The following is a 23,296-nucleotide window of genomic DNA, read 5'->3' as shown; positions in this document are numbered from 1 at the left end:
GCACTAATGAACCTCTGCCCATGATTTTGAAGCTGTAACACACCCCTCAATGTGTAAGCTCGTATTGAGCACCATATCATGATTTAGCAACACTTAAACACATAAGGTCCTTACGACAGCTCAATACAATAGACGAAACTGAAAATAGAAAGATGCTCTATAACACCACACTGGGGCTGGAATCCCAGGTCCCCCCCCTCCCCCCCTCAATCAATACCAAGTATATTATTGGAGTATTTTATTGGTACAATATTCCACGGGCTTTTAAGCCAGATTTTCCATAAATGCACCAGGAGACAATCCGTTGAAAGATGTCAATGTTGTCCAAACTGTAGCATAGCAAGCAGCTTGGTTGCCTGTAGCAAAAGCGACAGCCTGTAGAGGAGCAACCACCAGCACCTGAAAAAGAGCCAACCTGCAGCACGTGACCAGCAGCATGTGTGGAAGTCAACCTGTGTGCATCGAGAGCCGGCAACCAGCAGCAACCTGTGTGTGGAGAGTCGGCAGCCAGCAACAACCTAAGTATGGAGAGTCAGCAGCCAGCAGCACAAGTGTATGTAGAGTCGGCAGCCAGCAGCCTGAGTATGGAGAGTTGGCAGCCAGCAGCAACCTGTAGCAAAGGAAATCAGCCAGCTAGCAACCTGGAATGAAGGCAACCTGTCTATATAAAGTCGGCAGCCAAGCGAAAAGAAAACGATGCTGTTTCTTTCCATCACCTCCTCCCTTCAAAGAACCATTCATGAATCCCTCCAATGAGCATGCGTTCGTTGAATTTCCACCAACCCACCAACACGTGGATGGTCCATGTATAGGTGAAAGGCCCTCTCCACAAGCCTTGGTGGTGTGAGTGCCCAAAGGGGTGCCCACCGGGTTGGGCCCCAAGAACATTTAATTAAATGCCCACTCACTTACTCCCAATGTGAACCTGCCAAGGTTATAACACTCACTACAAAGAGATTTTAATGAAATAAACAAAGGTTTCGGGCATACTTACCACCTAATCATAGGCCACAAAACACATCAGAATACAAGGCACTTGCACGGTTCACGGGCAGGCATCCTAGGCTCGTGAACTAGACATTCATAGCAAGCAAGGCAAACACACGAAAACAATGTCAAGCATGCGAACATGTGTGCATGTGCACTTGATTTATGGACAAATCTCCGATGTACATCACTAGCATTTCCAGGCACGAATCTGTGGCACATCAGAAAGCGCAAAACTAGGACCCAAAACACTCGGATCCACACCTGCCCACCAAGGTTGCATCCGTACGTACGTACGTACTTTATTATAAGGTTGCATCCGTACATACGTACGTACTTTATTATAAGGTACATTTTAGTGTACAGTACGGTATTGTACCGTACTGTACGGATCCGTACATGACAGGGTCCCCAAAATCCTCCTGTAACTACCAATTTTTCACCATCTGTAGCCGCTTATTTATCCACCCATAGGCGATGCTGTCGAGAAAGCACCAAGGGGATTTTGAACCCAAGATCTCTTGGTCCAAGGCAAACACCTTCACCACTTGAGCTATCACCTCATTGACAAGTAAGTGGCAGTTTTTAAAAACATTTTGGGCCAAAAAAAAACCCTAGGCTGGCCGTCGTCGCCGATTTTAGCTGATTTATGCAAAGTGTGAACATAGCCATTCCTCTCATTAATACAGACATTGCAGCGAGAGAGAATGATGATGCGGTGCCAGCCGCTACGGTCACCGCCATTGCGAGCCAAAGCTGAGAGTATGATAGTGAAGGAAACATGTTGACAGATGGAGCTCTCATTTTGGTAATTGTGTTGTTGTTGAATGTTCCGAAATGAATTGTTTTTTCATTCATTTTTCTGTATATATATGTACACTATATAGTATATTTTTAATGTATATATATGTTCACTATATAGTATATTTTTTATGTTTTTACGGACCTTACGTATTTAACGTACCTCAAAATCTCAACCCGTACCTGAATGCATATCTTACCGTACCTTTCCAACTTGCTATCCACATTTGGGCACGAGAAACTAGCCACATTTGGGCATCAGAAACTGGGAAAAACCATATAAATGGCCAAATGATGACATCTCGCGGGCTTCTAAACAATTGTCCTCAATTGAAAAGCATGGAGGTACGCCTGCAGAAGCTGTGGATAGTCAGTAAAGAAGCCCTCGTCAACCCACTTTGCATCGATAGTTTTTAAACTTAACAAGGTATTGCTTGGAAAGTTTGCTTGTAGCCAGCTTTCCCTCCTTGTGAAAGACTATCTGTTCTGGTTAAAGTATTTCTTCTAGTTCATCAACTTCTAGCAGCTATTCCATGACAAGCTCTTGCGGTTCTCGCTCCACATACTTCCGCAACAAACTCACATGAAAAACATTGTGAATCTTCCAATGATTAGGTAATGCCAACCTAAAGGCAACTTCATTGATCTGCATGATTACTTTGAAAGGACCATAATACCCTAGCAGAGAGCTCTGGATATGCTCCCTCTTTACCTGGCCTCTTGCAAAGTCTTGCTTTCTCAAATTTCAGCAATACCCAATCTCCCTCTTTGATGTCCAATTGCCTTCTATGTTTGTCAACAACCTTTTTATGCTTATCTTGAGACCTAGCAATGGCTGTCCATACTTGTGCGAAGGCTACATCAAGATCTCTTACATACTCATCAGCAGCAAAGATCTCATCCTTAGTGCGAAGGATGGGAGGTAGAACCACTTTGCCATATATAATCTCAAATGGGACCTTCCCTGTGGATGCTAAGACTCCCCCGTTCGGGGTTAAGCAGAATCTTGCCTTACACTGAAGCAAACACAATTAAACAAGTTGAAAATGGCACCACAAAATGAAGCTTAACAAAGCTGATAATTGAAATCACTTGCACACTGTACTAGGGTCGGAAAGGGCCGACCCCCCTTGTAATAGATTGTATTATCAAGGTTCCTGTTACAAGCTTCATGGGCATTCACATGCCAAACTGTCCATAGGCATTCATGTAAATGAAAACACCATTGCAAACATGGTTGTTGATGCGGTTGATTGCTTCCATAGCTTCCATTTGATTTCTCAGTCTCACTCCTCGACCCCTCATTGCTAATCAAATGCAACTATGCTCCATTGGCATCCATACACAAACATTGTGTGTGCCAAAGACCGAGACAAAGGACCATAATGACTAGTATTCGGATCTTGAGTAAGTGAAAGAGAGCTTAAATGAGCTCTTACCGCAATTCCGCTTCTTGCCTTTGAGTACAACCATCGTATGGTTGATGTCTACACTTTCAAGGGTCCATTTCCACTCCCGGCTGAAATTAGGGTTTCTGTAAATTAGGGTTTTCAACAAGTATTCCGATTGGGACTTTTGGGTGCAAAAGATACCCAAAGAAGAGGTCTATAGATGTACTATGGTTACCCCAAAATTAGGGTTTTTGATAGAATTAGGGTTTATGTAAATTAGGATTTAGAAAACTGATGTCGGGACTCCACAAGCCCAACCAAATCCAAATCCCAATCCTTCAATCCCTGGAAGTACCACTGCCCCCCCCCCAGGTACCGTCATGGACACACCTGACCACAATCCAGAATCATACACAGTAAGGGAAATAGGAACATTCACAGTAGTGGTAACTGAAGTAGTAGTAGCCTCCTCAATAGCATCACACAGCGTACAAGCATACTCCTCTATAGAAGGTAAAGGGACTAGCAACACATCCTGGTCACTGGTTGACAAAGAAAGAGTTGGAGGCGAAGCAATAAGAGACAAATCCCCCTCAGAAGCTGTGAGCAAAGATAGCCCACTATCTTCCTCAAAAACATTACCAGAGATATCATCCTGGCAAGGAGAAGTATGCACAGAAACTGAAGGCAAGGCAACAGGAGAAACAAACTCTTCAGATGCAGTGAGCGAAACTAGCCCACTATCCTTCGCTGCAGGAACATCTCCAAAAGAAGTATCCACAAGATCACTGGCTACATAACACCCAGAAGTAGAAACCATTTGCCGATCACTGGCATCACCATACAGGTCACAAAGCAACTGCCACACATAGAAAGTAGAAGCATCATCAGGAGCATAGATGAAGTGTCGAATAACCGAATCCTGACAATTCAGGAGGAGAAAGGCATAGATATGTCTGTCAATCTTCCTCCACCAACACATCCTCCGCAGAGGCAAGGTCCGGCAAGCACCGATTTTTGTACGAGAGAAACTCCATCAAATCATACTCCCTAAAAATAGAAGTAGCCTGTAACTTCCATGACTAAAAGTTACCACCATCCAACTTGTCTGCCTCATCTAGGAAATAACAAGAAAGTGGTACAGGAGACAAATCTGAAGCTATCATCATTGATCCAACCAATAGGACCAAACCTCATTTAAAAAACTGTCCAAATCAGAAAACGTTGATGTAGGTCCCTTCCTCCCACCAAAACACAGCCCTAAGAGGTTGGACAGCACCCAAAAATCCTCTTGCAGCAAAAAAATGCAGAAGCTTCTGTTGACTGTACCTCCAACCTTAGAGGCCACCATAAAAGGGAAGCAAAAAATGTAGATTTGATAGAGAGAGAAAAGGTAGCCACATAGGGCCTAGGAATATGTTGTAAGAGGGTGCAAGAGGAAAGGCATCAGCAAGGACAGTAGCTTGGGCTCTCCTCAAGAAAAAACACACAATCTCAGAAGAAGAAGTGTCCTCCACAGTTACCAAGGGTGCCACCAAAGCCCGAACCACCACAATCCCCCTCTGCACAAGCGAATGTCCACCGGAGAGGAAAACGCAGCCAAAGAGGGGCTGTTGTCCTGAAAAAACAGGCCGCCTAGATCCAAACTCCAAGTAGAAGTGAAACGCTGATGAAAAAGTTACCTTTTGGCTGCAAGCGATGAAGCCAAACTGAAGGAGAACAACCAGCAGAAGCTATCCAGAAAAAGCAACAACCAGAGGACTGCAAATCTGAGAAAAACGCAGAGGTGAAGGGACTGTAAATAGGGCTGAATTTGGGGCAACACAAGGAATCGCTAAACCGGGAGCGATGATACCATGAAAGAGAGGAGGATGCCATGGTTGAAGATGGCTTGACTCTTGAGGCTTGAGGAATGAGAGAGAGAGAGAGAGAGAGAGAGAGAGAGCCTAGAGGCTTGGAAGTTGGAAGAGTCAAGACTCAAGACTCAAGAGGCTTGAGGGAGAGGTGAGAGAGAGAGAGAGAGAGAGAGAGAGAGAGAGAGTCTAGATTCTAGAATCTAGATAGTAGGGCGGCGAGGCTTGGAACTTGGAAGGTGGAAGGTGGAAGAGAGAAGAAGCTTGAGCCTTGAGAGTTGTGAACTTGTGTGTGCTTGTAGCCTTGTAGAGGCTTGTTCTTATATAGATAGGCAAGAGAGAGAGAGAGAGAGGAAAGCCTCAAGGGCAAGAGAGAGAGAGAGGGCCAAGCCTCAGAGAGCCAACAGCCATAAACGGCTAGAAACGGGAAGCGCAACGGCCAAAAAACGGCAGGCGCAACGGCAACAAACGGCGAGCAACGGCTCTCTACCGTCCCCGACCGGCGTCCCCGTCCCTGCGCCGTCCCCGTCGCCGTCCCCTGTGAGAAACGTGCCGTGGGGGACGTCCGTCCGTCCCCGTCCCTGGTCCGTCCCAAATCGCCGTCCCGACGTTCCAAGCTGCCGTCCCCTCCGTCCCCTGTGACTATGGCACGTCTGCACTAGATCCAGGCTCCTGACCATAGAACTCTCACAAAGACACACGAGACTCTATATGACTAATCACTAACCTTGGCCACCCTTTTATAGGCTCTTGGCAGGTCATCAAGCGTCCACACTTGGGCGCCCGCCCGTCCATACTTGGGTGCCCGCCCGTTAGTCTATCCCTAACTCAGCTCGCCAATCAGCCTGCCTAGCTCCAAGCTTCCCCAACCTCGAAGCTAGCCTTGTGTGCGTGTAGCACACGGTAGATACACACTGTGCACATGACAATGTGAGGGCAAAAGAATCCCGAGTGGTGCAAGACTCAAGTGGTGCAAGCTGCGGTGACAAGGGTGCTACAATACCTGAGTGGTGGAGAGGAGCAGAGAGGGCTGTCATCCCGAGTAGTGTCGATGAAGATAAGCAGAGAGGGCTTCCGTCCCAATGATGTGAGATGGTGAGCGGAGAGGGCTGCTGTCCCAAGGAGAACTGTAGAAGAAAAACGCAGATGTGTTGTAGCAATGAGTGGGCTGTTGTCCCAAGATATGAACTGATGATAAAACACTCATGCTGTAGTATACCACCAACACCTGCCTGTTGAGGCCTTCCGCATGTCCGCCCATGATCCGTCAAATCCTATCATGTTCCCAATGTTAATCCTGGTCCATCACAGACCATAGAGTGAATAACTCTCTCTCTAAATAATAATAACCCAAGTCTCACTTATATAGTGGCTACTGTTGCTATAAATAACTGTCTGGTCATAAATAGCTAGTATACTTGGTATTATTAACCATGAGCCTTAACTGCCTGTATCAACCTACTTCCTTTTAATCCCAGGGCTCCCCTAACCCTGCTTTTTCTAAGTGCGAGTTTTTCTGTAAGAAGCTCACATAGGTTATCGGATTTCTTGGGATCTTATGAGCATTGATCTTGAGCGGATCCAGTAGGTGTTGGATTGGCTAGTTCCTCGAACAGAGAGGCAACTTTGAGCATTCTTGGGATTCTCTATCTTTCTACTAAAAAAGTCAGTGAAGTAATCGATTATTCGAATCTGACTATTCCTTTTACGAACCAAATCCTAGGCAACCATTTTGTGGTTGAGACTGATGCCAATGATTATGTGATTGGAGCTGCCTTATTCTAGGGGGGGTGACCTATGACTTTTGAAAGCAAGACGCTTGATGATAGACAAGTCAAGTGGCATACTCAAGAAAAAGAGTCGTATGTGGTGATACACACATCGAAAATTTGGAGACATTATTTAGTCTTGTCTGACCATGAAATCAATCAAGTACATTTGTGATAGACCTAAGTTGAGAGGGAGGAAGGCACGGTGGGTAGAGCTTATGCAGGACTCTGATATGGAGATTCGGTATAGGAAGGGTAGTTTGACCCGGGTTGCAGATGCTTTGAGTCGGATTGGAGAGGTGAATCTTTTGAGTTTCACTGAGATTCATGCTAACTTGTATGATTCCTTGAGAGGGCTATGTAGGCAAATGGGCATTTTAGTCAGTATTGGTAGCATGTTCAGGCAAGGAGCTTTGCAGTTTTAGATGAGCACTCTGGGGTCATACCATCCATTAGGGTGGTTGGTAGTCAGTACTTGATCCGGAACGGATTATTGTTCCGAGATGATAAGAGTCTGTGTACCGGATTGTGCTGAGATCAGGAGAAAGATTCTTTACAAATGTCATGACTCTCCTATAGCAAGTCATCCAAGGGTACATCAGACTTATGATTTAGTAAAAACGGATGTTTTATTGGCTTAAATGAAGGCAGAAGTCTAGGACTATGTGGTGAAGTGTCATCAATTCCAGGTAAATAAGGCAGAGCGTCTAATAGCTGGAGGGTTGTTACATCCTCTACAGATCCCTTTTGGGAAGTGGGAAAGTATTGTGATGGATTTTTTTGTCGGGTAAGTTGAAGAAAGGGCGGTGGAGGACTCGACTTGGGAGACAGTTGCTAGTTTAGAGAGGAGATTCCTAGATTTTGTTTCCTAGAGAGGAGGAGGGGAAGTATGTTATGTACCTAACACTAATCCTCGTGATTAGGACCTAATCTGGTCAAGGTTGGGGAGCCCTGAGATTAGGGGACTAAAGCACCCAAGAAGTAGTTTGAATACACTTACAACTGAATAAGAAAATCACACTGAATAAAAGCTAAGCTCTCTCAACACATCATTGGGGCCGGAACGCCCCCCTCCCCCGTACGCGCGTGTGGAAAAAAACATCATTCCAAGGAGAATTTCTTTAGTACAAGTATGAGGGTGCTTTGCACCAGATTTCAGTTTGATCATGCCCGAATAGGGAGCACCTCGACTTGCTTTAATGGGTTCAAGAGGATCATTATTGGAAAGCCCACATAAACGGTAGGTCTCCTTTTTAGTGGAGGCGGCTGGCAACTTTCCCCTTCACTTCTTTCATTTACACGAGCCCTTAATGCTAAATAAAACTCCCATGACACATGTGATGCCCAACATTATTAATAATGTCCACCTTCATTTAAATGAATGTGAACACAAAAGCTACAAGGGCACTCCACTAGGATAGGCAACATGCAATGCCAGGCATCCCCAACACTGCCAATCCCTTTGCACATCCCTGTAGACAGGACATGAAAACATGTCATTCTCTAGCTACGCAGCGGAGATGATGACCAGATCTCGGAACACGAGCAAAAAACGCAGGCAGAAAAACAGCACGAGAGAGAGAGAGAGAGATGTAGGCGTGTAACTCTACTCTGATATACACAAGAAGACCCCGAATATGATACAAATAGTGGTATGGGACTGGGGGCCTATATATATGCCCCCACATCAGCAGTCGGCCTGTTGTAGGGCAGCCGACTGGACACAGGAACCTCCACGACTGGATAATCACAGTCGGCCAGCATCAGAATGGGTCGGCCAGCACCAGTAGAGTCCCACGACTCATGCACTGCAATCGGCCATGTCACAGATGCAGTCGGCCAGGCTCAGGGTCCTCCTGCCACTACTAGACTGCCTCCCATGCCACAGAAAAATGGAAAAAAATAGGGGAAAAATACGGGGAGTGAGGAAAAATGATAAAACACCTGATAAGGGCGGGCACACCCACAACAAAGGCCCTGGTGTATAAATCTAGACAGGAGATGACTTCTAACACCCCCTCTCAGCTCTCTTGGCTGTGAAACCAACCACTGGGAGCTGGGGTGCCACCTGAGCAAATCCTCAGAGAGCGACTTCGTGAAGAGGTCCACCATACTGTCCTCCGTCGAACAGAACTCTAGCAAGATGTCATCAGCAACGATCTGTTCACGAACAAAGTGCCTCTGGATGACCATGGGTTCCTCCAGTGGAAGCCCAAACCTGCTATGCAACCTCTGCATCCTCACCACCTCACAAATAGCATCACAAACAGCCCGGTACTCTGCCTCTGTTCTCGACAAGGCAAAAGATGACTGTCTCCAACTGCTTCGTATAACTGCTCCTGGGCCTGAAGTAGATCCCCTCATGTCCGGATCTCCTCCCCAAACCAAGTCACTCCAACCGTGGAGTCGGACTCCATCCAACAATCCCCCTCCTGTGTACAAGAGTCCCTGATCCTTCGCATGCCGCAGAAACCACAGGAAACGCAATCCTCCCTCCCAAAGAGACATCTGCAACCATGAGCTCAACCGCCTCATCAGGAAGCTCCCGTCCAATCTGGTGTCCATCAACCAGATCAATGAACCATACAGCTTCTGAGTCACAGAGACATCACACTGCTCACAAGGATCAGCACCTGTTACGGTGCACAAACAAGTCCTGGAAACCTGATGAAACCTGTCAACCACCAACTCTGAATCCGGAACCACAAAGCCTGGAGAAACCACCTCCTTCTGCAAGTAAGCACCTGTCACCTGCCTGGCTTTCTGAAAGGTCCCCGTGGAAAGAACATCCTCATCTACAAGAGGTTCTTTGTCCCGAATACTACGAGACATCAGAGCATAAGTGACCTGTTTAGTTTCCTCTGACTGACGAACACAAGAACTACCAACATCAGTACTGGAGAGTTCCTGCCAACTGCTGCCATCTACTGGCAAGCTATCCACCACCTGGTCTTGGAAAGCCTGCACCTGCAGCGTATCCACACTTAAGTGGCCATTACCAGACTGCCACTCATCACAAACCTGAGGACCTGGGAGAGAGAGTGCTGAAAGCCTGTAAACTCCATTCTCCACTCCACCTTCCCAAACCACTTGGCCTGTTGCTTTGTCCCGGAGAGCAACAAAATGCTCATCAAACTCCACCCGTACGCCAGTCTTGCAAACCTGATGCACTGACAACAGATGAAAACCAAGCGCCGGAACATACAACACCTGGGAGGAATGCTTCCCCCCTCTGCCATCGGGAACTATCTCCATCCTGCCCTCACTGTGAACTGGGATAGTGGACGTATTCCCAGTAAGAATATGACCAAAAAGCCTGCAGAGATCCTGTAAACCAGAACGGGAAGGAGTCATGTGCATGGAAGCACCACTATCGAGAATCCACTCCCGAGTATCCGTTGCGGAGAGTCCTCCAATCTCCTCCCTGCCTGAAAAAAATGAAGCATCGGTGTCCATCACCTCCAGGTGCACAAAAGCCGGAGTCTTCATGATTGCTGCTGAGGAGTCTTCACCTGTCTTGGTCTTCCGCTTGGGACACTGCCTCCAATAGTGGCCTTTCTCGCCACAATCATTACAGGTCCTCTCTGCCTTCAGTTTCTCACGGTCAGCGTCAGACTTCTTCTCAGAAGACTTCTCCGATGAAGCCTTCCCTTTGTCCAAGTTACGACCTTTCGACCGTTGGCCAGTAAAGGCCTCCGAACCTCCACCCTAAGGAGGGTTCGTGAATCGTTCCTCCTGGTCCAGGACCATGGGCACAAGCTCCTCCCACGTGATGGTGCTGAGCCTACCACTGGTAATCAACGACGAGTAAAATGCTGAGTACGAAGAGGGCAAGTGTGACAGCAACGTTATGGCCATGTCCTCTGACGATATCTCCTTCCCAGCCTGAAGAACTTCCTGCTGAAGAGCCTGCAGCTTGTTAACATGCACCCGCATCGTCGACGACTTTGCAAGGCTCATAGCCCGCATCTGTACTTCCAAGGAAATCCTCTTCATGGGCGATACCCTGTTGTAAAGTGAGGCCAAATGCTGCCATATACCTCTGGCCAGCGTCATATGCTTTACATGATTGATTACCTGTGGTGTGCAGTTGAAGAAAATAAACGAACGGACCCTGGCGTTGACACGATCCCACATCTGTGTCTGGGCCTCCCGGTCCTTTCGGGTTGACGGTAACTCCCCTTCCTCTACTTCCGGCCGTGGAACACCAACAACGACGAAATCGGCGAGATCGTAGGACTCCAGAACGGATTCCATCATCACCTTCCATATGCCGTAGTTGCTCCCGTCCAACTGACGGTCTACCGGGAACGTGGGGAGTGTCGGAATCTTCACATGTCTCTCGGCCATCTCAAACAGATCTGCCATAGCGGGGATGTACTCTGAAAGGGGTGGGTGGGTGGGAACAAAGAAGAACTAAAACCTGCAAGTGGCTGTCCAGCAAATCAGCCCGCCTTCCTCTTGCTTCTCCTCTTCCCGAACGGTCCAAAACAGTCCACCAATCAGCCACAAAACAGTCCCCCTCTTGCTCACACAAATCCCAAGACCTATCTAGAGCCTAGGCTCTGATACCATGTCAGAATACGCAGCGGAGATGATGACCAGATCTGCGAACATGAGAGCAAAAAACGCAGGCAGAAAAACAGCACAAGAGAGAGAGAGATGTAGGCGTGTAACTCTGCTCTGATATACACAAGAAGATCCCGAATATGATACAAATAGTGGTATGGGGCTGGGGGCCTATATATATGCCCCCACATCAGCAGTCGGCCTGCTAACTATAGGGCAGCCGACTGGACACAGGAACCTCCACGATTGGATAATCACAGTCGGCCAGCATCAGAATGGGTCGGCCAGCACCAGTAGAGTCCCACGACTCATGCACTGCAGTCGGCCATGTCACAGATGCAGTCGGCCAGGCTCAGGGTCCTCCTGCCACTACTAGACTGCCTTCCATGCCACAGAAAAATGGGAAAAAATAGGGGAAAAATACGGGGAGTGAGGAAAAATGATAAAACACCTGATAAGGGCGGGCACACCCACAACAAAGGCCCTGGTGTATAAATCTAGACAAGAGATGACTTCTAACATCATGAAGACTCCTTGCGAGAAGGCAAGGTTGTTCTCATCTAAAAAGATGAGCCCAGATCTAGTCACACTAGAATCCTCAAATGAAGGCTATCCAGCCATAAGTAGTGACTATATACCACTTAGCTCCTAGTTAGACAACTATCACACACTGCGGAGAAAGAGCTGGCTCAAGTCACATATAGGACGGACTTACTGATCACATCAGTAAAGCATATCCTTGGTTGTGAAGTGTGTACCTGGTAGTTTGCGAGGGCCTGAAACTTAATAAGTGAGTCATGTTTGTCCTTAGGTTCTTCAATGAATACCCCTGAGGAATTCCAAGATAACTGGTAAGCCTCTTCTAGCAAGAAAGCAATGGCCACCTCTCTTGGATTAAGCCCTTCTTGCCTGGCCCAATCTCCCAACCTATCATGAAATCTTGTGACCAAACAAACCTTTTCTTGATTCCCCTGTAACTCCTCAATTAAACTCTCTTTTTGAAGGAGCTCCTCCTTCAATTCCTCAATTTGTTGGAGATAAAAAGTCTTCTTGATTCTTGATCTCCTGTTGGTATTTCTCTTCTATCTTGGGCTCTATTATGAACCATCTATTTCTAATTAGTTTAGTCGGGTCGACCGAATAAAGTATCTCCAATTAATCAAAGATAAGAGATTATTAAAGTTGAATTAATTAATATCGATTACATAGTATATCATAACTTCCACTTCATGTTACAAGTTGTAGAAGAGGGATGGAGGATGTCTTAGGCTCTAATACCACTATAACAGCTCCGGCACCCACGTAGTACCGATCCTAGTTTGAATACACTTGCAACTAAATGAGAAAATCACACTGAAGAAAAGCTAAGCTCTCTCAACACATCACTGGGGTCGGAACGGACTGCTCCCACCTCTCCCCCCCTACATACACCCCTTCCAGGCCCCTCCTAGACAGGTAGTGCTCTCCCTCTGACACACCCACCGCCCATGCAACTAGCCCAGATGCCCCCACCCGGACGCACTTGCCTCGCCTGCTGGCACTCCCTCTGTGCACACGCACCCCCTCTCCACACCTATATAAACCCGCTCCCCTCCCCCTTTAGAAAAAAATTTCATTCCAATGAGTATTTCTTCAGTATAAGTATGAGGGTGCTTTGCACCAGATTTCCAATGCATGCATGAAGACAAGTTTTCCCATTCCCAAACCATCAGTTAGGGAAGAGAAGTAAATCTTCTCCCAAGTCCATGACAAAAGGGAAAAGAAAAATCAGCAACATGTCACACCACAGAGGAACTCCAAGGACCACATCCCAGTGTCTCTTCTTGTAATAGAACCAACCATAAGCTTTTTCCCTCTGTCTTTCTTTTCAGCAACAAGTCCCCAGATCCTCAGAATCTGCACCAATGCTTCATGAGCTCTTGACAGGTACAAGCCATACAGCAAATATGACGCCTGGGATCAGTTGTGCAACAGGTGCTTCAGTGGATGAGAGTTGTACAGTAGGTACAACGCCTGGAACCAGTCATAAAGCAGGTACAAAATGGTACAAGTACCACAGCTGGAGTCAGCCGTGCAGCAAGTACAAAATGGTACAAGTACAAAATCATACAGAATGGTACAGCAACCAGGAAAGGGCCATACAACAGGTAGAGAATGGTGCAGCAGGTACAAAATCGTACGGCTGGTACACACTGGTACAGCAGCCAGGAAAGGGCAAGACAACAGGTAGATAATGGTGCAGCAGGTGCTTCAGTGGATGAGAGCTGTACAACGGGTACAACGCCTGGAACCTGTCGTACAGCAGGTCTTCAAAGGAAGATTATCGCTCAGCCATCACCTGGAAAGTACCGTACCAACCAAAGCACCTCGACAATCATTATTGGAAAGCCCACATAAACGGTAGGTTTCCTTTTTAGTGGAGGCGGGCTGGCAACTTTCCCCTTCATTTCTTTCATTTACACGGGCCCTCAATGCTAAATAAAATGCCCATAACACATGTGATGCCCGACATTATTAATAATGTCCACCTTCATGTAAATGAATGTGAACACAAAAGTTTATAACTTGGTCACCAAAAAAAGGTACCCTTTTACCGTAAATTCGTCAACAGACAAGGGCACTCCACTAGGATAGGCAACATGCAATGCAAGGCATCCCCTGTTGGGTAGGAGGGCAGCTAGCCTGCACACACACACACACACAACCTCAAGCACAGAGAAACGTGAGAGTGCTGGAAAAGATGTACACATTAATAATGAAATGAAAGTACAAGTGAGTACATATAGTAGCCTAGGGCAAAGCGCCCAACACACATAAGTGTGTTCACACGGGAAAAAACCTATGTCCAATCACAAGGAAAAAATGCCCCTGAGTAAGCTGTGTTCACACCTAAACTAGCCGGGAGTGGACATGACCAACAAACCCCCCTCAAGTGAACGGTGTGAACTGGAAGCAAGGTGATAAAGCTGTGAATGCTGCCCTGCACTATGCTCCACAGTAAGAGTGATCAAGAGAGATCACGACAGCAAAGATGAACTGCAGTGCCAATGGGAAAAGCAAGCACTATATGATGGGGAAACAGAGAAGCCCCAATGTCATAGTGCTAATGCTAGAGCGCCCACTAGTACATAAACGCATCACCTGAAATGCATGGCAAAGATCATGTGGACATCAACTGCATCAAATCAAGAGGCATCGCATAATACCCCCCTAAAGGCAAGCATCCAAATGCCAAGCTGAACTACATGTAATCCCATCAATGCTCTGTAAACTGCACCACTGATAAGCATAAGAAGAGGTAGCAGATATACACATGTGTAAAGGCAACAGGATCCAGAAGTCATGCCTGTGAGACATGCAATGTAAGCTGCAAGAGTGAAACTCATCAATGGAGGATCCAATGAGGAAAAATCAGTAATGGTAGGGCTGATAAAAGTAAAAATTCAGCAATGGGAAAAGCTGAAAATGGGGAGAAAAAGTGGGGGCTCGAGGTGGGTATCAACCAATGCTATGAGAGGATGGGTGAACTCTCAGCGATGCCATGATCAGTGGCATGTATGGCAAGTGTAAAGATGCATAATCCCACAATGAATAGTATACATGTGACATGCCAAAACCATGAGAGCAAGCCAACACTGGCCAAGTGTGTAGAAGGCACTCCCAGTAAACATCACATGTGAGAAAGCGACAATGTCAACACTATAGAAACTATCCCATTGCAAGGGAAAACAGCATAGAAGGCATCTCCAAAGCGTCTAGCATAGACAAGCATAAGGGTCAACAAGCATAAGTGACCATGAGGCATCACCAACTGCATGTGGGCAAGTAAAATCCCCCCCTGAAATGCATTGCCAGATACATGTGTAGCCAAATTGGCCTGATCTGCACCTGTGGAAGAAGCTACCAGCTTCTTTTTTTCACTCTCGATACGCTTCCTGCATTCCTCTATGGTGTGCCCTGTTTTCCTACAATAGTTACAGCGCTTTTTCTTGTTAGGCTTGTCCTCTGTCTTGGGAGGATCCGATGGGCTAGGTTTAGGCCCAGATCTATATTTCACGGCCGGAAGTAGAGGAAGGGGAGTTACCGTCGATCCGAAAGGACCGGGAGGCTCAGACACAGATGTGGGATCGTGTCAACGCCAGGGTCCGTTCGTTTATCTTTCTCAACTGCACACCGCAGGTAATCAATCATGTAAAGCATATGACGCTGGCCAGAGGTATATGGCAGCATTTGGCCTCTCTTTACAACAGGGTATCACCCATGAAGAGGATTTCCTTGGAAGTACAGATGCAGATTATGAGCTCTGCAAAGTCGTTGACGATGCGGGAGCATATTAACAAGCTACGGGCTCTTCCGCAAGAAGTTCTTCAGGCTAGAAGAGATATCGTCAGAGGACATGGCCATAAGTTGCTGTCGCACTTGCCCTCTCAGTACTCAGCATTCTACTCGTCTTTGATTGCCAGTGGCAGGCTCAGCACCATCACGTGGGAGGAGCTTGTGCCCATGGTCTTGGACCAGGAGGAACGATTCACGAACCCTCCTCAAGGTGGAAGTTCGGAGGCCTTAACTGGCCAACGGTCGAAAGGCCGTAACACGGGCAAAGGGAAGGCTTCCTCAGAGAAGACTTCTGAGAAGAAGTCCGACGCTGACCGCGAGAAACTAAAGGCAGAGAAGACCTGTAATGATTGTGGCGAGAAAGACCACTATTGTCACGATCGCGACGTATGTATGTATCAGATCCTCTCTTCATTGCTGATTCTTGCAGATGCAAAGAGTAAGCAACCAAGGGAACCCCTACCCTCGACTGGTTGCGACTCTTCGCCAAAGGATGTACCTCTTCATCGAATAGCCACATCCCTTCGACGAATGGTTGTATCCCTTGATGAATGGTTGTGCCTCTACATCGAATAGACACATCCCTTAGCCTAAAGTTGTATCCTTTCGTCTATGGTTATGTCCTTTCGTCAAAGGACATGCCTTTTTAAATGTGTCTCTTCATCTCCTATATAAGAGACCTATTGTACTCAGTTTAATCAATTCAATTCAATGTTCTCTCAAGTGTTCTCCTGAATTCTCTTGTTCTCTAAGTTAAGTACTTAAGAGTAATTAGTATACAATATGAGGGATTCACAACATAATCCTCACAGTGGTATCAGCGCTAAAACCTTTCCTACCCCTGGGTTGTGAAGCCCTCACCCTCTCCGTGGCACTCCCTCTTCCACCCCTCTTCTCAGTCTCTTCCACCCCTCTTCTCAGTGTTGTATGGAAGCAGCAGAGCGATGGTGGACTTGGCGTAAAGCTTTGCCCATGGTGATGTAAAAAAAATAAAAAATAAAAAATAAAAAAATCCACACCCACACACACGCACCTTGTGTGTCTCAGAGAGGGAACCCTTTCTGCATACCTAGATTACCCCCTCCCTGCTGCCGGTGGTGGTAGTCGTTCGCTGCAGGCCATGAGCCCCCTCCACGCTTCATGCAGCTGCCGGCCCTGAGCCCCCCTCGCCTGCTGAGTATCGACCGCCCCCCTCTTCGCATTGTGAAGATGCAGCTGGCGGCACCTTTTCGAAGAGGCGCACCCCCTCTTCTGGTCGGGTACGTGACGATTCCAGGCGACCGTCACCCTTAGGCCATAACCAAAAAAAAAAGGCACGCTACGTGGCATTTGGGCCTCTAATAAAAAAAATGGACACGCTACGTGGCATTTGAGCCTCTAATCAAAAAAAAAAAAAAAGAGTGTGTGCGAGTGTGAAGCGCCCCCCTCCCCCCCCCTCTTTCGTTGGCGATTCGACGCTTAACCCCCCCCCCCCCCCCCCGGCTGTCAGGATGCCGCCGACTGCACTTTCGCCTTCATCCTCTCTCCCGGCTCTGCCCACGTCACACTGTGTGTGCGCTCTTGCCATCCACGTGCATACTTCATGGACAATTTTCCGGAGGAGCCCTACATGCACATCCCCTACCTAAGTCACATCAACGAGATCCCCGAGGCTCTCCTTCCCGAACACAACCCTCGTCGTGCCCCCACTCCGAAACCGGTGCCACTTACTGCCGATGCTGGGTGGATTCCACGTCTCCCGGACTCTCTTATCCCAGTAGCCCCGGCCTCACAGGTGTACCACATACATGTCAGCAGCCCGCATGTAACCGAACCCGACACTTGCGCGATCTAGACTATTTTCCTCACCTGCGAGCCACTGCACCTTGGTCATTTCGAGTACTTCCTGTCACGGTACCCTCAGTTGGCACACTTTCTTCCAGAGCGCAGTGTAGATGGCCTCCGCAATATCTCCTCCACGCGCCCTCCTGTGACATCCTACTGTGAGATCTTCGTCCCCGATTATATTCCATTATCTCCGTGCCCAGCCCTTTGGCAGAACCAAACGAGGAAGTGGAAGCATACGAAGTAACCTCCGAAGACGATCCCGAGGAAGTGGAGGACCCCGACTTCGAGTACGAGAATCCCGTTACTGCCTCTCCAGCAGCTGTTCCTTCCATCCTACATCCCGGGTGGACCTTTCCTGCTTCACCTCAGTACTCTCTCTGAGTTCTCCGGATGTCGACTTCGCACGACAACGTGCCACCCGCCGATCCTCAGATGGAGGCCTTGCAGATGACCACTCTTTAACAACAGATGGAGGACTTGCAAAGGGCCCTTTTCGACGGTATGGCATCAATGCGATCACAAATGGAAGACATGCAACAATGGCACCAACACCAGCGCGAGGGATCCAGGAAGTCATAGCGAGCACGTCGATCGCGTTCTCTCCAACATCATCATCATCCTCGGTGGGCCAGCAAGACGATCCCTCAACTCCTCTCGATCCGACCGCCAAGGTAGACAATGTTGAACTCAAACTTTTGTATAAATTAATGACCACAGCACAGACAAGAAAGATGGATATCAAGTTACCTGAGCCCTACAATGGCCGCCGCGATAAGCGGTTAATCGATCACTGGCTCTACAAGATGGAGGTTTATTTCTCAAATACCGATTTGCCCGAGAATAAAAAGGTGGCATTGGCCAGTACCTTCTTGAAAGATACCGCCTTCCTTCGGTGGCAACGCAGGATTTCAGATGGGAAGTCTACTCCGACGTGGGATAAATTCCTGTTGGGGTAAAGGCACTATGCCCACCCTTATAGTGTGTACAAGCCCATAAGTTATAGTACATAGTACACTTAGTACTTTTAATGTGCTAAGTGCACTATGTGTACTAGTGCAATATACATGTGTGATAGGGGAGTCACACACTCTCACATGGTGAGTTGACTTATCCCCACAACTCTCTCTCTCTCTCTCCCTTGCTTCTCTGTGTATGTCTCCCATGAATGAACTCTAACCCTAATTGTTTCTCCCCATCAACTGGTATCAGAGCTAAGAGGTAAGCTCCTGAGTCCTGCCAAACTGCCTCTCTATTCCTGTGCTGGACAAGCAATTGGGGGCCAACCCATCACCAGAAAGCGTAGCTCTTCTCTCTCCCACACAACTGTCTGCAACTCACGTAGGCTTGCAGCAAGGTGCCTGGCCACATAAAGCGTTCAAACGCTACTAAGCGAAGCAGGCACACGCGAGCGAAGCGCAGTCAACAGCAGCTTGCATCAAGGTCGCTAATCGTAATCACTGGCGCTGGCGTGAGCAAAGGCGTAATACAACAGCCGAATAGAGGCAAGGCGACGTCAACAAGTGAGTCGGCGGCAGCTAGGCGATTCGGCTGCGTATGAGCGCTGGATCCGACGGAGCGAAAAAGTGTAAGGCTGCAAGCACTGACGCGTGGCTGTGAAGAGTGCGTCAAGGGGCTTTTGTTGAAGGTTCGCCCCCTTCCTGGTGCGCCACCCGAGCCGTCGACTGCAAGCAAGTAGCGGTGAGGCGTGGTGAGGCGTACAAAAAAAAGCTGGCCACCTAGACGAACTGGCGCTAGGCGAAGGCGATTTCAACTATCGCATTCAACTGGTCGAGAGGTGGGCAAAAGAGCAGTGGAGAGCGCCGTATTGTGAAGCTGCCTCAAGAAGCTCACCCTTTTGCAGCAGCAACAGAATCAGAGCACATGCAATCAACATCACAATTGCAGCAGCAACTGCATAAGCATCAACCCCTCTTTTCCTGCAACAACAAAAACCCGCCTGCAAATCAGAGAAAAAATAAGAAAATTACAAGGTATTTTCCTCAATTTTTTTTGGGATTTGCAATTGAGCAAGTACAATCAACAATTGAGCAGGTACAGGTGCCCAATTGCTCAATTTTTGAGCAAAATTGGCAAAATTGGGTGACATTGGTCACAATCAGGATCAATTTGCAGGAAATTGGTCAAATCAGGATCAATTTGCAGGACATTGGATGTCGAAATTTGGGGCTTTTGATGTAATTGTGCAATTAAGCACTCATACATGCTGTATGATGTGAAAAATCGCACATTTGGGCAAAATTGCAGCAAATTGCAGTGCAAATCAAGGGGCTTTTGTGCCGATTTGGCTGATTTGCATGCAGGCAATCGCGTTTGATGCTGTGGATAATGTGTTGATGCCTTACAAGCACTCAATGTGCCTGTAAATCAAGGGGCTTTCATGTATTTGATGTATATGTGGCCAGGGGGAAGCATCGTGAACACTCTCGATGCCTTCATGTGCGTCAATGTACCATGTATGATCAGAAATTGATCTCAAATCAAGGGGCTTTTCAAGTTTGTATGCTTGTTGAGCTTGGCAAAGCAGCAGGCAAGACATTTATGCCTTGAATCCTCAAAAATCAGCTTGCAGTCAAGGGGCTTTTGCCCAATTTCTGTTCGGGACTGTTGTATGCAGTGTACAGGACTGTAAAAGTCTGATTTTCACTCATTTGGATAGCCAGGAGAGCATTTATTGCTGTTGTACCTGCTGGTACAGATTTGGCACAGCTTTGTGCAGCTTTTGGCATGGCTGTACACTGATTTGAGTGAGGAAAAGGTTCAATTTCAGCTGCTGTACTTGCCGGTACAGGTTTGGTACATCATTGGTGAGCACTTGGTACTGCTATACAGTACTTTGGAAGGGCAAAAGAGCACATTTAAGGTGCTGTCCAAAATCTGCAGCAACCAGATTTTGGTGTTTTCATCACATAAAGTGGGAGAAAAGTTGCATTCTTGCTTCCGCAGTGGGAGATAAAGCTTGGGAGAAAAACTGTGAGCACTTTGTGTGCTTTTGGGTGCAGTGTTTGCACATCTTGGGTGCAGTGTTTGCACATTTTTGCAGGGAGTCAGGCATTTACAGGTTGCATATTGCTATGGCAACCACAGGTGAGAGCTCTTCATTGCTTCACATCAAGAAGCTTGAAGGCTCGCATAATTATGATATTTGGCAAACCCAGTGCTACAATGTGTTGCTCCAGAAAAAGCAGCACAAGCCTATCAAAGAAAGGGGTGTAATGCCCGCTTCTCTTACTGCTGAAGAGTGGGAAGATATGGATGAGCTGGCAAGATCTACTATCATGTTGTCTGTGTCAGACTCATTACTTTTCAGCATTCGTGAAGAGAAGACAGCTTGGGGAATGTGGCAGAGATTGCAAGACTTGTATGCCCAACAAAGTGCCTCAAGCAAAGTGTATTGGTTGAAGAAACTCATAGGTCTTCAGATGAAGGAAGGGGCGTCTATGACAGCCTATCTAAATGAGTTTAATGGTATTGTCAGCCAGGTCATTAATCAAAAGTTGGCAATGGACGATGAGTTCAAAGCCACTTTTTTGTTATGCACTTTGCCAGAGAGTTGGGACACATTCAGGACAGCCACTAGCAATTCGCATGCTATGCTGTCATATGCAGATGTTGAGGGTGCTCTTCTTCAAGAAGAGATGAACAGGAAAAACAACTCTGTTGGAAAGTCCAATGCAATGAATGCACGTGGGAGATCCCAGCAAAGGGGAAAAAGCCAAGAAAGGGGAAGGAGCAAGTCTCGCTCCAAAAAGGATTTGGAATGCCATTATTGTGGCAAAAAGGGACACATTAAAAAGCAATGCTACAAATGGAAAAATGATCAAAAGGAAAAGGGAAAAGGCAAAGACAAAGAGAAAGATGAAGCCAAAGATGTAAAGCCAAAGGGCAAAGGTGGAGTCAAGATTGAAGAAATCAATGTGTCACATGCAGGTGGCAGTGAGGATGAGGTCCTCTTTACGTCTTCACTTGATGCCCATTCACTTCTTACAGGTGGTCATGGTATGCACTCATGGATCATTGATTCAGGTGCCTCCTTTCATGTCACAGGTTGCAGAGACTTGTTTGTCAGGTATACTGCTGGCAATGAAGGAGTGGTTTATTTGGGTGATAACCATGCATGCAAGATTCTTGGCAGAGGTGATGTGAGGCTTGTATTTTCAGATGGCTCACAGTTTATGCTCCATGATGTCAGGCATGTGCCTGAGATCAAGAAGAATTTGCTTTCTACTGGACAGCTTGATGATGCTGATTATGTTACCACATTTGGTAGTGGAAAGTGGAAAATTAGTAAGGGCTCACTGGTTGTTGCCAGAGGCTCTAAGGTGGACACTCTTTACTTTATGCATGCAGGTGTTTGTCACCATGCTAATGTAAATGCAACCGAGCTGCCGGAAATCTCTATGTGGCATAGCCGGTTGGGACACATGAGTGTCAAAGGAATGGAGCAATTGTCTCGTTTGGGTTACTTGCCTTCTCTAAAGTTTTCAAGTTTTCAGTTTTGTGAGCATTGTATATATGGTAGGCAACTACAGTGCCCCCACAAGAAAGCTCTTGGACAGAAAGATGCTCAGTTAGAGCTTGTGCATACAGATGTATGTGAGATGCCTCAGCTTTCTTTGGGAGGGGCAAAATACTTTGTGTCTTTTATAGATGATGCCACACGCAAGGTGTGGGTTTATCCTCTTCGTTTGAAGAGTGATACATTCTCAGTGTTTCAGAAGTTTGTTGCTCTTGTTGAGAATCAAACTGGCAAAACACTGAAGGCTTTGCTTTCCGACAATGGTGGAGAGTACATGTCCAAACAGTTTCAGGACTTTTGTGATGCTAAAGGCATCAAAAGGGAGCTCTCTACTCCTTATGATCCTCCACAAAACGGGACAGCAGAGAGGATGAACAGGACCATACCGGAGAAGGTCCGTTCTATGTTGTCACATGCTGCATTACCTCATGGTTTTTGGGCTGAAGCTGTTATGACAGCCGTTCACCTTATAAACAGGTCACCTAACACGAGGCTTGGTGGGAAAGTGCCAGAAGAGGTATGGACTGGGAAGCCTCCGTCATACAAGCACTTGAGAGTGTTTGGTTGCGTTGCGTACGTGCACATACGCAGGGAAATGCGCACCAAACTTGATCCTAAGTCTCACAAATGCATATTCCTAGGATATGGTGACAGAGGTGAAATGGGGTATAGACTTTGGGATCCCATGAATAGAAAGATCATACGCAGCAATGATGTCATTTTTGATGAAACATGCATGTATAAGGAGCCTGCAAGGCAACAGGAGCCTGGCAGAGTCATCTTTGATGATGATGGACATCATGGACAACAACAAAGGGCTGTAAATCAGCCATTACAACAGGAAAACCAGCCCTTAAATGGTGCTGAAAATGGTCCAAATGGACAGCCAGATATGGCAGAAGATATCCCTATGGATATACCTTAGTTAGAGGAGATACCGGGCATGATATTTCAGCCTTATGGCATGGAACAGGAGCCACCAATAGGTGATATGCAGGCTGGACAGCAACCTGCAAATGATGGTCATTGGGTACGGAGGTCCACAAGACCCTCCAGAGCCCCTGACAGGTTTGTTCCAGAGGTCGACTACTTGATGCTCACTGACTGTGGGGAGCCCTCATGTTATAAAGAGGCTTTGCAAAGGGCAGACAAGGCTCTTTGGGAGCGTGCCATGAAGTCAGAGATGGATTCTCTGCATAAAAATGGAACATGGAAGTTGGTGCATTT

The 23,296-nt window shown here is 47.1% G+C and overlaps 1 protein-coding gene across 2 annotated transcripts in view; it reads right to left on the bottom strand.

Annotated features, from left to right (window-relative positions):
• Positions 1-23,296, bottom strand: part of LOC147628961 (uncharacterized) — a 62,984-nt gene that overhangs the window by 12,816 nt on the left and 26,872 nt on the right. The window lies entirely within an intron of this gene.

Source organism: Cibotium barometz, chromosome 18 (genome assembly GCF_041138505.1).
Source record: "Cibotium barometz isolate CiBa-2024 chromosome 18, ASM4113850v1, whole genome shotgun sequence".
NCBI classification, from domain to species: domain Eukaryota; kingdom Viridiplantae; phylum Streptophyta; class Polypodiopsida; order Cyatheales; family Cibotiaceae; genus Cibotium; species Cibotium barometz.
The sequence above is the reverse complement of the archived record's forward strand: the minus strand, read 5'-3'. Positions and strand labels throughout refer to the sequence as shown.